The sequence below is a fragment of the Rutidosis leptorrhynchoides genome, chromosome 11 (genome assembly GCF_046630445.1).
Source record: "Rutidosis leptorrhynchoides isolate AG116_Rl617_1_P2 chromosome 11, CSIRO_AGI_Rlap_v1, whole genome shotgun sequence".
Taxonomy (NCBI): Eukaryota; Viridiplantae; Streptophyta; class Magnoliopsida; order Asterales; family Asteraceae; genus Rutidosis; species Rutidosis leptorrhynchoides.
The window spans coordinates 354,306,018-354,317,975 of record NC_092343.1 but is presented as its reverse complement, the minus strand read 5'-3'; the positions used below and the strand labels follow the sequence as shown (position 1 = coordinate 354,317,975).

The 11,958-nt window shown below is 31.1% G+C and overlaps 1 non-coding gene across 1 annotated transcript; it reads right to left on the bottom strand.

The window, feature by feature from the left end:
• Positions 1-10,412: 10,412 nt before the first annotated feature.
• On the bottom strand, positions 10,413-10,519 carry LOC139879123 (small nucleolar RNA R71). Its single transcript, XR_011769977.1, has one exon. It is a non-coding gene; the product is annotated as a small nucleolar RNA R71 (small nucleolar RNA).
• Positions 10,520-11,958: the final 1,439 nt, after the last annotated feature.

Here is an 11,958-nt window from a genome sequence, read left to right as displayed (position 1 = left end):
GTAACGTGATGATGATTCACAGACCTTATCCTCATCATGTGCCATGTTACGCGACTCTTTCATTCTACTTAAGCTCTAAGCATATCAAGGAAATATTTCCATTGATATTTATGTTCTTCCGTAATTCCAACAGTTGCTAATAAATCGTGCTATTACATTTTCTTTCTGATTAGAAGATTTCCTTAAATTCCTTGAGTTCCGGAATTCAACAGTGACTATGTCAAAAGTTAAGACGAAACTTTTCACTCTTTTGTGATAGCTTCACTCGTACGCTTCACATGATCGAATCGTCTTGTCTATATTAATCAATAATGATAAAACTCTAATTATCAACTCATATTTGTCATAAAAATATTCTTACTATTATCCATGACGACCTCTATCAAATTTCGGGAACGAAATTTCTTTAACGGGTAGGTACTGTCACGATCCGGAAAATTTCGACTAATTTTAAATCAAACCCTCGATACGATATTATATTTTGACGCGATAAGAGAAATCTGTTAGGTTGGATCTCAAAAATTTTGAACTGTTTCATATATTTATTTGATCTTTGACTGTTCCCGACGATTTACGAATCAATGTTTGTAAATAAATATGTATATATTTCTATAAATGAAAGAATGTATAATAATTTGAAATTTATAAAATAAACATTAGAATTAAATATGAAAAGTGGGATACAAAAATAAATAAGCTGTAATTTAGAATGAAACTATATATATAACATATAATATAAATAATATATGTATCATATAATTATTAAGTATTACGTAATTAGTAATAGGTAATAGTAATGTATTAAACTACAAGTTAAAGTATACGTTATTATATTAATGTTATTGATTTTATTATTATTAGAGGTATTATTATTATTATTAATATATCTATTATTATTAATACTTATTAGATAAATCAAACGTAGATGACTCCAAAATTTGTTACAAATCTCTATATGAAATTTCAATTAAAGTTGTTGATTCCATTGCAATATAAACCAAAAATCTATTTGGAGTCGACTTCAACTGTTAATTTATCTTTTATTATTTCTCGTACGAACGATTCTCTTTGTCGAATCCAATTTGCTATAAGACAACTGATTTTCGTATGTTTATTGACAAATCCAATTGAGTGACTAATTAAACATGTAGTGATCAATTGAATTATTAAGGACTATCACTGTATTTGTTTACATTCTAACTTATACATATCCATGATACTACCATTATCATCACACACAACTTGCATATCTTTAACAACCCTTTTCTTTTGATATCTACACACGATGCATATATGCATACACATATCATCTACATTTTTTTAAAAGTACTCTCTAACTCTTGCAACCATCTCCATTTGTTCATCTTGAACCACCACCCATTTTCGTTCATCACCATCAAAATCGTTTGCTACTGTCCGGCTCTGTTTGAGATCGAAAAAAACAACCAAGTCACCAACGCAAACACATCTTCATCAATACCCACTTGGGTTGTTTTTCTGTTGTTCGAATGTACAAACACCAACCACGACCTCAACCACCTTCACCACTCGATCACCATATCATTCAAACTATTGTGACCATTATTACTCTCTTCTAATTCGGTCTTGATGAAACCACCACAAACTCAACATCTTAAATCACCATTACAACCGTCTCTCTCTCTAAACCTTCATCGTGAACCATAACCATATTTAACCGATCAGTACCATTCGCTACCTCAACCGACGCCCCACAATCATCATGACAGACACCACTCAAACCACTATGAACACCTGCTACGGTGCTGCCGTCTTTACCGCTGTAAAATCACCAAACCAACCACCAACATCTTCTTTCTCTCTCATCTCTTCCTCACTTCATTCTTCTTCGTGAATCTTGAAAACCGCCACTCTTTTTATTCTTTTATTGCTGCAACATCTTTCTGTTTTTTTTTCTGATGAATTCAAATCACAACCAAACCGACACCACGTACGATACATTTATTCTCCTGTTTCATACCTGCTCGTGCTCACAGTTTGGATATAATTCTATCTATATTTGAACGTTACCTCTAGTCACCATGAATAAACCTTATCCCTCATGCTCGTTTTCTTCTTCTTACATATTTCTGTTACGGGATGGAAAAAAAATAAAATAAAAATAAAAATAAATAAATAAATAAAGTAATGAGTGCAGATAGGAGTTGTTGGGTAATAAAGGAGATAATGATAATGATATCATGTGCTGTTAAGAACTTGTGACTCCTTTTGGGTTTAAGCGATTGAAACAGACATATATAGTATACAAATGGTTTAGTGGGATGTTAAAAGTGAGTAGGGTTAGTGTGACCAGCTGGCGTGCTATTTTTTTTATATATACTCCGTATTTGACATCATCTGCAAAAAACCAAAACACTTTTCTATTTGATCTTGGGCTGTGAAATGCCAAACGAAAATTGGGCCGTGTTTCAATCTTTAATCGGGCTGTGATTCAATTGCTAATTGGGCCATCAGTTTTGATTGGGCTGTGAAGTTTGACAATGGGCCGATTTTGCTTAGTTGTTAGGTTGAAAATAAAATTGATGATGATTAAGTTTGCTGCTCCTGTCTAGCTTTTGTTACGCATACACGATGATAATGATGGTTATTAGATGATGATATGAGGTAAATGAAACATGATGATAATGGTAGATAAAAATAATGATGATGTTAGATAACATAAAGATGATGACTATGAATATAGATCATGAGATTGATGGTAATATGATGATGGTGATACTAGGAAAATGATAAACTGTATGGTATAGGTTAAGCATTTAAACCTGCAAATATTCCAAGAAAGAAAATAGTGGAGCAGTGGTTGGGCGTGTGGTTGTTGGTGTTTTGAGTGGTCGCGGGTTCAAATCCCGTATAGAGCATTCTTTTTAGACAAAGCTTTAAGGGTATACACAATTACCTTTATTATTATTATTATTATTATTATTATTATTATTATTATTATTATTAAAATTATGTGTGTTATTAAGTATTAATATCATTATTGTTTTCATTATTAGAAAAATTATTAGTTTTATAGTTATAATAATTATTATTATTATTACTATTATTGTTATCATTTTTACCAAAATTTATATTATTATTAAAATTATCATTTTAAAATTTTGAGTAGTATCATTATTATTATTATTATTATTATTATTATTATTATTATTATTATCATAAAAAGATGTAAATTATTATTTATTATTATTAATATTATTTTACTAAATAAATAACTACATAAGAATATATTTAATATATATCACATAACAACATTAATATTTCATAATAAATACTAACTATTTATCTAAAGTATATAAAATAAATATAGTTAATTTAGTTATTAATAAAACATACAAATTACTAAAATACACTTAATAATAATAAAACATAACTTATTTGATTACCATTATATGTATTAATATATACAAATGATATAGGTACGTGAATCTGAGGTCAACCCTATACTTGTTCAATGTCGTTCTATGTATTTTTACTACAAAATACATTAGGTGAGTTTCATTTGCTCCCTTTTAAATTGCTTCTGCAATATATATTTTTGGGCTGAGAACACATGTGCTGCTTTTATAAATGTTTACGAGATAGACACAAGTGCATAAAATATATTCTACGTTGAGTTGTACCACTGGCATATTTCCCTGTAGCTTGGTAACTACTATTTACATGGGTATTGTAAACGCGAATCCTGTTGATTGATCTATCGGGCCTGACAACCCCAACCGGTCTAGAGTATTCAACGGTTGCACAGTACTTCGTTTCGGTGACTACACTTGGTACGGTGTAGTGAGATTTCATAATAAAGGGAATATGCGACGTTGATTAAATGTTAAGTATGGTTACCAAGTGCTCAACCACTTAGAATGCTTTACATACACTTGCGAGTGTATTATGTTTATGATTATGAAATCTTGTGGTCTATTAACATATTGAAATGATTGTTACGATAAACCTATGAACTCACCAACCTTTTGGTTGACACGTTAAAGCATGTTTATTCTCAGGTACGAATTAAGTCTTCCGCTGTGCATTTGCTCATTTTAAGAACATTACTTGGAGTCGATCATCGCACATGGACCAAATGTTGATGACTTCGTCCAGGAGGATTAGGACGGGTCATCACACATTCCCGACTTCAAGTCAAGCGAATAATGGTCCAGAATTCGTAGGTATGGAGTTTTGGATGAACATAGTTAATGTTCTAAGAAGGTAATCGTAATGGCACGATCTTGATTTGTCAAATTACTAGAATATCTGGAAAGATAGAACTATCATGAAGATATGTTCTTAATATGTTTGGAGATTGGGTAAAATGTAAGAGTCGTGTAACATGACACATGATGACGGTATGATCTGTGAACCTTTATCACGTTCCATTAGAAACTCAGCATGACTTACTGTAATATAATCACGTTGATCAAGTGTCATTATATTATACTAACTCATGCTTCAATTCCCAACATTACTTCAAACATCAATTTTTTTGAATTTTTCAGATTTTCGAAACTAAAATAGTTTCTTTCATGATGTAATACAGATAGCACAAAGAGATAAATGATTTCAGATAAGAATAGTTGTGAAAATATCTTCAGGAATATCGAAGATATTTATAATGAAAGATACGATGATATCTTAGAATTTCTATTATTGAAAGATGATGAAGAAGACTTGTTCATAAAGGTTTAGAGTCAGGAGCAAGGTATTCGTTAATGACTTCAGCAGACACTGAATCATTTGGATTCTTTGAAGGCAGGTATAGTCTTTGTGATTTGTCCACAGCCTCCTTCATGGTTTGCTCAATTCGTTTTCCAGTACCAAATTTTCTCTTTTTCTGTGCTTTTCCAACACACTACTCTTTATCATCAAACTTTCGACTGTTAAAGTCGTTTACAGTTTTTGCTACTTCATCAGTATTTTTCAAGATTTCGAGAACTAGTTCGTAGTTTAGGGTGTTTTTTAGAAACTTCACATTCGAAGTCTGTAAGTCTTGAAGGTAAACGTTATATGTATATATATAACTGTTGGCAAAAAATTGCTACGAAATTCAAAATACTGATTTGCTAATTCCCAGTAGTTGATATGACAATTGTTGTTACAAGTTGTATATGGGTACTTGATAGAGTTTCAATGAATAATTATCGTGATTTTTCGGAGAGGCTTAATGATCAATGTAGTTGTTGATAAGTTTACTGCTAATGTGGTGGAATATGAAAGGTTCCCCGGTAACAATGATGAAGGGGTAATCGTTATAATAAGGCTTATTCGAATGAATAATTGAAGGTGATTTGCTGGAGTGGTGACAAAACTGTTTATTTTGAAAAGGGATTGAAAAGTTATTTTAGCTAATAAATGCCAAAGGGTCTGACACGGATACGTGTTAAACTATGACTTTGATTTCGAGGGTTTTTCAGGTACAAGACTGCGGTAACATGTGGTTGGATCGTCATCTCGATGATTCATTATTTGAAGTGTCTTCAGGAATTTCGAGGAATTTGAACATAGATTGTAATCGTTAATATTCATATGATGTTCTAGGAATTTAAATGATACAAATACTTTTTTGGGTTCTATGATGTTCTAGCACATTTTTGAAGTCAAAGTATAGCTTCGAAAGATGTATGAATCTAAGAATGATGTCTTTTGTTAAATCTTGACTTTGGATTTTGATTTGTCAAAAACAAAATATGTAATCAAATTTGGATGAGGATGGTTGTTTTGATTTTTATAAAAGAATATATATTGTTGTGAAAGTAGTGAGTATAGTTGATGATTTGTTGAATCAGAATCGAAGAATGTAACATATTAATAGTGAATTTATATATCTCTCGGGTATTACCTACCCGTTAAAATATTCTCACCATTAATAGTTTGTACAAAAGAGTTTTCTTAATTACATTCTTTATGAAAATACACCAACATATATATTTTCTTTAGATATAATCATGATTTAAATGAGTTAACATAATATTAATCTCATCTGGTTTTCGACTAGGACTAGAATATATAATCTCTAAAACTTTTAGAAACTACATATTCTCTGCAGAATATTTCTTCGATGAAATTATGAATTAATACTTCATCGTTTGTTGTTGTTGGTATTCTTTGGTATCTATGGTGCGTATGACGTTGATGTTCGAGGTACAGATTGTGATGCTGAGGTGTGGGATGGGGATGTTGTTGTTGGTGGTGGTGATGGTTGATAATGCTAAAAACGAACATATATTTCATAGCATTATTCCTCAAGAAAGACAAGCTTTTAGTTGCAATTATCCTATTTACAAGTGATATTCGTTTAAATAATAAAAGGTGAAGACAAAAGACTGATTCGACAAATTGAAGATGCAAACGACCAAAAAGCTCAAAAGTACAAAATGCAATCAAAGAGGTTCCAATTATTGATAAGAAACGTCTCAAAATTACAAGAGTAGAAGATTCAAAACGCAAAGTACAAGATATTAAATTATTCGCAAGGACGTTCGAAAATCCGGAACCGGGACCAGAGTCAACTCTCAACGCTCGACGCAACGGACTAAAAATTACAAGTCAACTACGCACATAAATATAATATAATATTTAAATAATTCTTATAATTATTTATATATTATATTTATTTAATTAAAACGTCGACAAACAAGAAATAAGAATTTTGAGCTGTCACCTACCACCATGCGATCGCATAGCCTGGAGGCACAAAAGCCATGCGATCGCATGGCCAACTTTTTCAGTTCACAGGCCTATAAATTTCGAGCTTTGGTGCACCATAAAAATATCCATCCTCTCTATACCTATACGTAATATTTATATTTATAATTTATATTTTAATTTTAATTTTAATTTTAATTCTAATAATAAGGGTATGTTAGCGAATGTTGTAAGGGTGTAAGTTGAAATTCTGTCCGTGTAACGCTACGCTATTTTTAATCATTGTAAGTTATGTTCAACCTTTTTAATTTAATGTCTCGTAGCTAAGTTATTATTATGCTTATTTAATCCGAAGTAATCATGATGTTGGGCTAATTACTAAAATTGGGTAATTGGGCTTTGTACCATAATTGGGGTTTGAACAAAAGAACGACACTTGTGGAAATTAGACTATGGGCTATTAATGGGCTTTATATTTGTTTAACTAAATGATAATTTGTTAATTTTAATATAAAGATTTACAATTGGACGTCCCTATAAATAACCATATACACTCGATCGGACACGATGGGCGGGGTATTTATATGTACGAATAATCGTTCATTTAACCGGACACGGGAATGGATTAATAGCTACTAGAATTATTAAAACAGGGGTGAAATTATGTACAATGACACTTGGCATAATTGATAACAAAGTATTAAAACCTTGGTTTACACGCAGTCGATAACCTGGTGTAATTATTAAACAAAGTATTAAAATCTTGTTATAGTTTCAAGTCCCCAATTAGTTGGAATATTTAACTTCGGGTATAAGGATAATTTGACGAGGACACTCGCACTTTATATTTATGACTGATGGACTGTTATGGACAAAAACCAGACGGACATATTAAATAATCCAGGACAAAGGACAATTAACCCATGGGCATAAAACTAAAATCAACACGTCAAACATCATGATTACGGAAGTTTAAATAAGCATAATTCTTTTATTTCATATTTAATTTCCTTTATTTTATATTTAATTGCAATTTTATTTTATCGCACTTTTATTTATTGTTATTGTATTTAATTGCACTTTTAATTATCGTACTTTTTAATTATCGCAATTTTATTTTATCGCACTTTTATTTATCTCAATTTCATTATCATTATTTACTTTACGCTTTAAATTAAGTCATGTATTTATTTTTAATATTTTACATTTGGTTTTAACTGCGACTTAAGTTTTTTTAAAATCGACAAACCGGTCATTAAACGGTAAAAACCCCCTTTATAATAATAATATTACTTATATATATATTTGTATTTTTATAAAATAAAACTAATATAGCGTTAAGCTTTGTTTAAAGATTTTTCCCTGTGGAACGAACTGGACTTACTAAAAACTACACTACTGTACGATTAGGTACACTGCCTATAAGTGTTGTAGCAAAGTTTAAGTATATCCATTCTCTAAATAAATAAATATCTTGTGTAAAATTGTATTGTATTTAATAGTATTTCCTTGTAAAATTTAATAGTATTTTATTCCCCTTAGCTTTGACATCAAGTATTTTTGGCGCCGCTGCCGGGGAACAAAATCTAGCTTAAAAGCCGGAAGCGCAACGCTAAATATAAAAAAAAAAGATTTTTAGTTTACTTTTACAAAAAAAAAATTACACTTTTGTAAAAATACGTTTTAAATATTCGAAAATATAAAAAGAAAAACAAAAATATAAATATTTTTAAGAGTTTGTAAGTTATATAAAAATTTTCTTTATCTTTATTTTATTAAAAAAATAAGTTTTATTTAATTTATATAAATATATTACATAATATTTTATTAAAACAGCAAAACAGAAAAAAAAATAAAAATAAAAATAAAAACTCTCGGCCTGTACTGTAGCAGCCCAGTGTCTGGCCCGAAACCCTAGCCCATGCGATCGCATGGCCGGGTAACTTAGAACTCATGCGATCGCATGAGCTCTGCAGACACGCCAGAATTGACTGAAAACTGCAATCATTACGGTTTTATTATTAATTATATATATAAACCCTAATTAGGTTATTCTTAATTTATTAATTAGTTATTAGTTTTTATTTAATTTGTATTATTTAGTTAAATTAGTTTAATTAAATTATAAATTTAATACTTTTATAAAATAAATAATCTAAAAATAATATTTTTATAAAAAGTGTACTTTTTACAACTTTTAGTATATTTTTATATTTTGTCCCTTTTTATTTGTTTTTAGCGTAACTTTTGTATTTTTCGCTCGTATTTAGTTTTAAGATATAGTAATTTTTACCATAGTTATTTTTATATCTAGAATTTTAGGCTTTGCCCTAAAATCCCTTAAGTGCTTTTTCTTTAGACTAAGATCTAAGTGCTTTAGAATTTTGCGACGCCTTTTTAAGTTTTAGTTCCTTTTTAAGATATTGCCATTTAGGATATAGTTTTACTTGTAAGCTTTTATATTTTTAGACGTAACTTTTAGTTTTTAGTTTTTAGTTCCTTTTTAAGTTTCAACGCGCTACTTTCTTATTTTTATTTTTCGACGCCTTTTACCTATGTATCAATTATCACTCCAATTAGTAATCTCAATTTGCAATTTTAATTTTAAGTTAGTGATAGTAATAAGGTTGGGTTAGTCGAGTGTTTTTAAAATTTTATAAGTCGCTCTTTTTCTTTTCTTTTTCGACTTTTTTTCGACGCGCTCTTTTTCTTTCTTATTTCTCGCTATTCTAGTTTTAGGACATAGATTTTTATTCTACTTCTTATCTAAATTTCTTAAAATTACGAAAATTTATTTTAAGTAGTTAAATTGATAGACATCAAAATTTTCTGGTTCGTAGTAATAGTTGGATTTGTACGTGGATCGGGTTATTGGAGCCAAACAGTACTCAATTATATTGAGACCAAATGAATCCTGCCCCTCTGCTGCATCTTTTGGCTATTCGAAACGTTGGCAAAATCAGAAAAGTCAATTAATTGGATAACTTATATAATTTTTCTTTCCTTTTAAAAACTAATAGGATATTCAGTGAATGCACCGAGCAAGACGTTCACCACCTTTTGTACATTCACCACCTGTAACTAGATCAAGACATTTAGCAAATATTACCGCCGTTGATTTTTCTTTAGAATCGTCATCCGGTCGACCAAGTACTCCAATTCAAATTTCCGATAATCCATTTTTTGAAACCGACCTCACAATTGAGAATCCGGAGAATATTCAGGGACGATTCGTAGATCCTGAACTATTATTTTTTCCTCCAGAACCACCAATCATTCAAACAGAGATTATTGAGGAACGAACCATTAAATCAGAATCCTCTAGTGATTCAGATTCAACAAATTCAATTATGGAAGTAACGGAACCTTTAAGTATGGAAGACCGAATGAGAGCTAAACGCACTGGCCAAGGTCACGCAATTACTCATCCAGACATTAATGCGCCAGATTATGAAATCAAAGGACAAATTCTACACATGGTGACTTATCAATGCCAATTTAGTGGTGCGCCGAAGGAAGATCCAAACGAACATCTTCGTACCTTTAATAGGATCTGCACACTATTTAAAATAAGAGAAGTGGAGGATGAACAGATATATCTCATGTTATTTCCCTGGACTTTAAAGGGAGAAGCTAAAGATTGGTTGGAATCGTTACCTGAAGGGGCGATTGATACATGGGACGTTTTAGTTGAAAAATTTCTTAAACAATTCTTTCCGGCATCTAAAGCCGTAAGACTTCAAGGAGAAATTGTTACGTTCACACAGAAACCGAATGAAACTTTCTATGAGGCGTGGACAAGATTTGGAAAGTTATTAAGAGGATGTCCGCAACATGGTTTAGATACCTGTCAAATAGTACAAATATTCTACCAAGGATGCGACATCACTACAAGGAAAGATATCGATATAGCAGCTGGTGGTTCTATTATGAAGACAACCGAAACTGATGCTTATAAAATTATTGATAACACTGCTTCCCACTCACATGAGTGGAATCAAGAAAAAGATATCATTAGATCATCTAAAGCAGCTAGAGCTGATTCTAGCCATGACTTAGATTCCATTCCTGCAAAGATAGATGCTGTCGAGAGACGAATGGAAAAGATGACTAAAGATATCCACTCAATACGAATTAGTTGTGAGCAGTGTGGAGGACCACATTTGACAAAAGATTGTCTCAGTATTGAATTAACAATGGAACAAAGAGAGAATGTTTCATATCTTAACCAAAGGCCTGAAAATAATTATCAGAATAATTATCAACTGCCAAGACCGATCTACAATCAAAACCAGAACTATAACCGAAATATTCCATACAATAACCAACAAGGTCCTAGCAATCAACAAGTATCCAATAATACTTACAATAAACAAAGACCTAATTTTCAAAACAAACCACCACAAACCGATGATAAAAAGCCGAATTTAGAAGATATGATGACAAAGCTAGTTGAAACTCAAACGCAGTTTTTCACATCTCAGAAACAAACTAATGAACAAAATGCTCAAGTATTTAGAAATCAACAAGCTTCTATTCAAAATCTGGAACAAGAAGTAAGTAACCTAGCAAGGTTAATAGGTGAAAGAAAACCGGAAAGTTTACCTAGTGATACAAATACTAACCCCTGGAATGAAACAGCTAAAGCCATTACCACAAGAAGTGTTACAACACTTAAACCACCTGAAATACCTGTAACTTCTGATGAAGCTATTCCTACTCCACAAGAACCACAACCTGATCAAGATAAGGAAAAAGAACCGGTAGTTGAAAAGGTTAATAAAGATAACAAAGTTAAGGATAAACCTTATCTTACCCGAGTAAATTGAAAAAAGAGAAACTTGAAGCCGAGCAATCCAAATTCTTGGATATGTTTAAACAGATAAATATAAATCTTCCTTTCATTGATGTGATTTCAGGAATGCCTAGATATGCTAAATTTCTGAAAGATCTAATCTCAAATAGAAAGAAAATGGAAGAACTCTCGGCTGTTACTATGAATGCTAATTGTTCAGCAGTGCTGTTGAATAAGATACCAGAAAAACTATCTGATCCAGGAAGTTTCACAATTCCATGTTTTCTGGGTAGTCTTAGTTCAATAGAAGCATTAGCAGACTTAGGTGCTAGTATAAATCTAATGCCGTATTCACTATACACTAAACTAGACCTTGGAGAATTGAAACCAACTAGAATAAGTATACAACTAGCCGATAGATCAATAAAATATCCTAGAGGGATAATGGAGAACATGCTAGTTAAAGTTGGTACTTTAGTATTTCC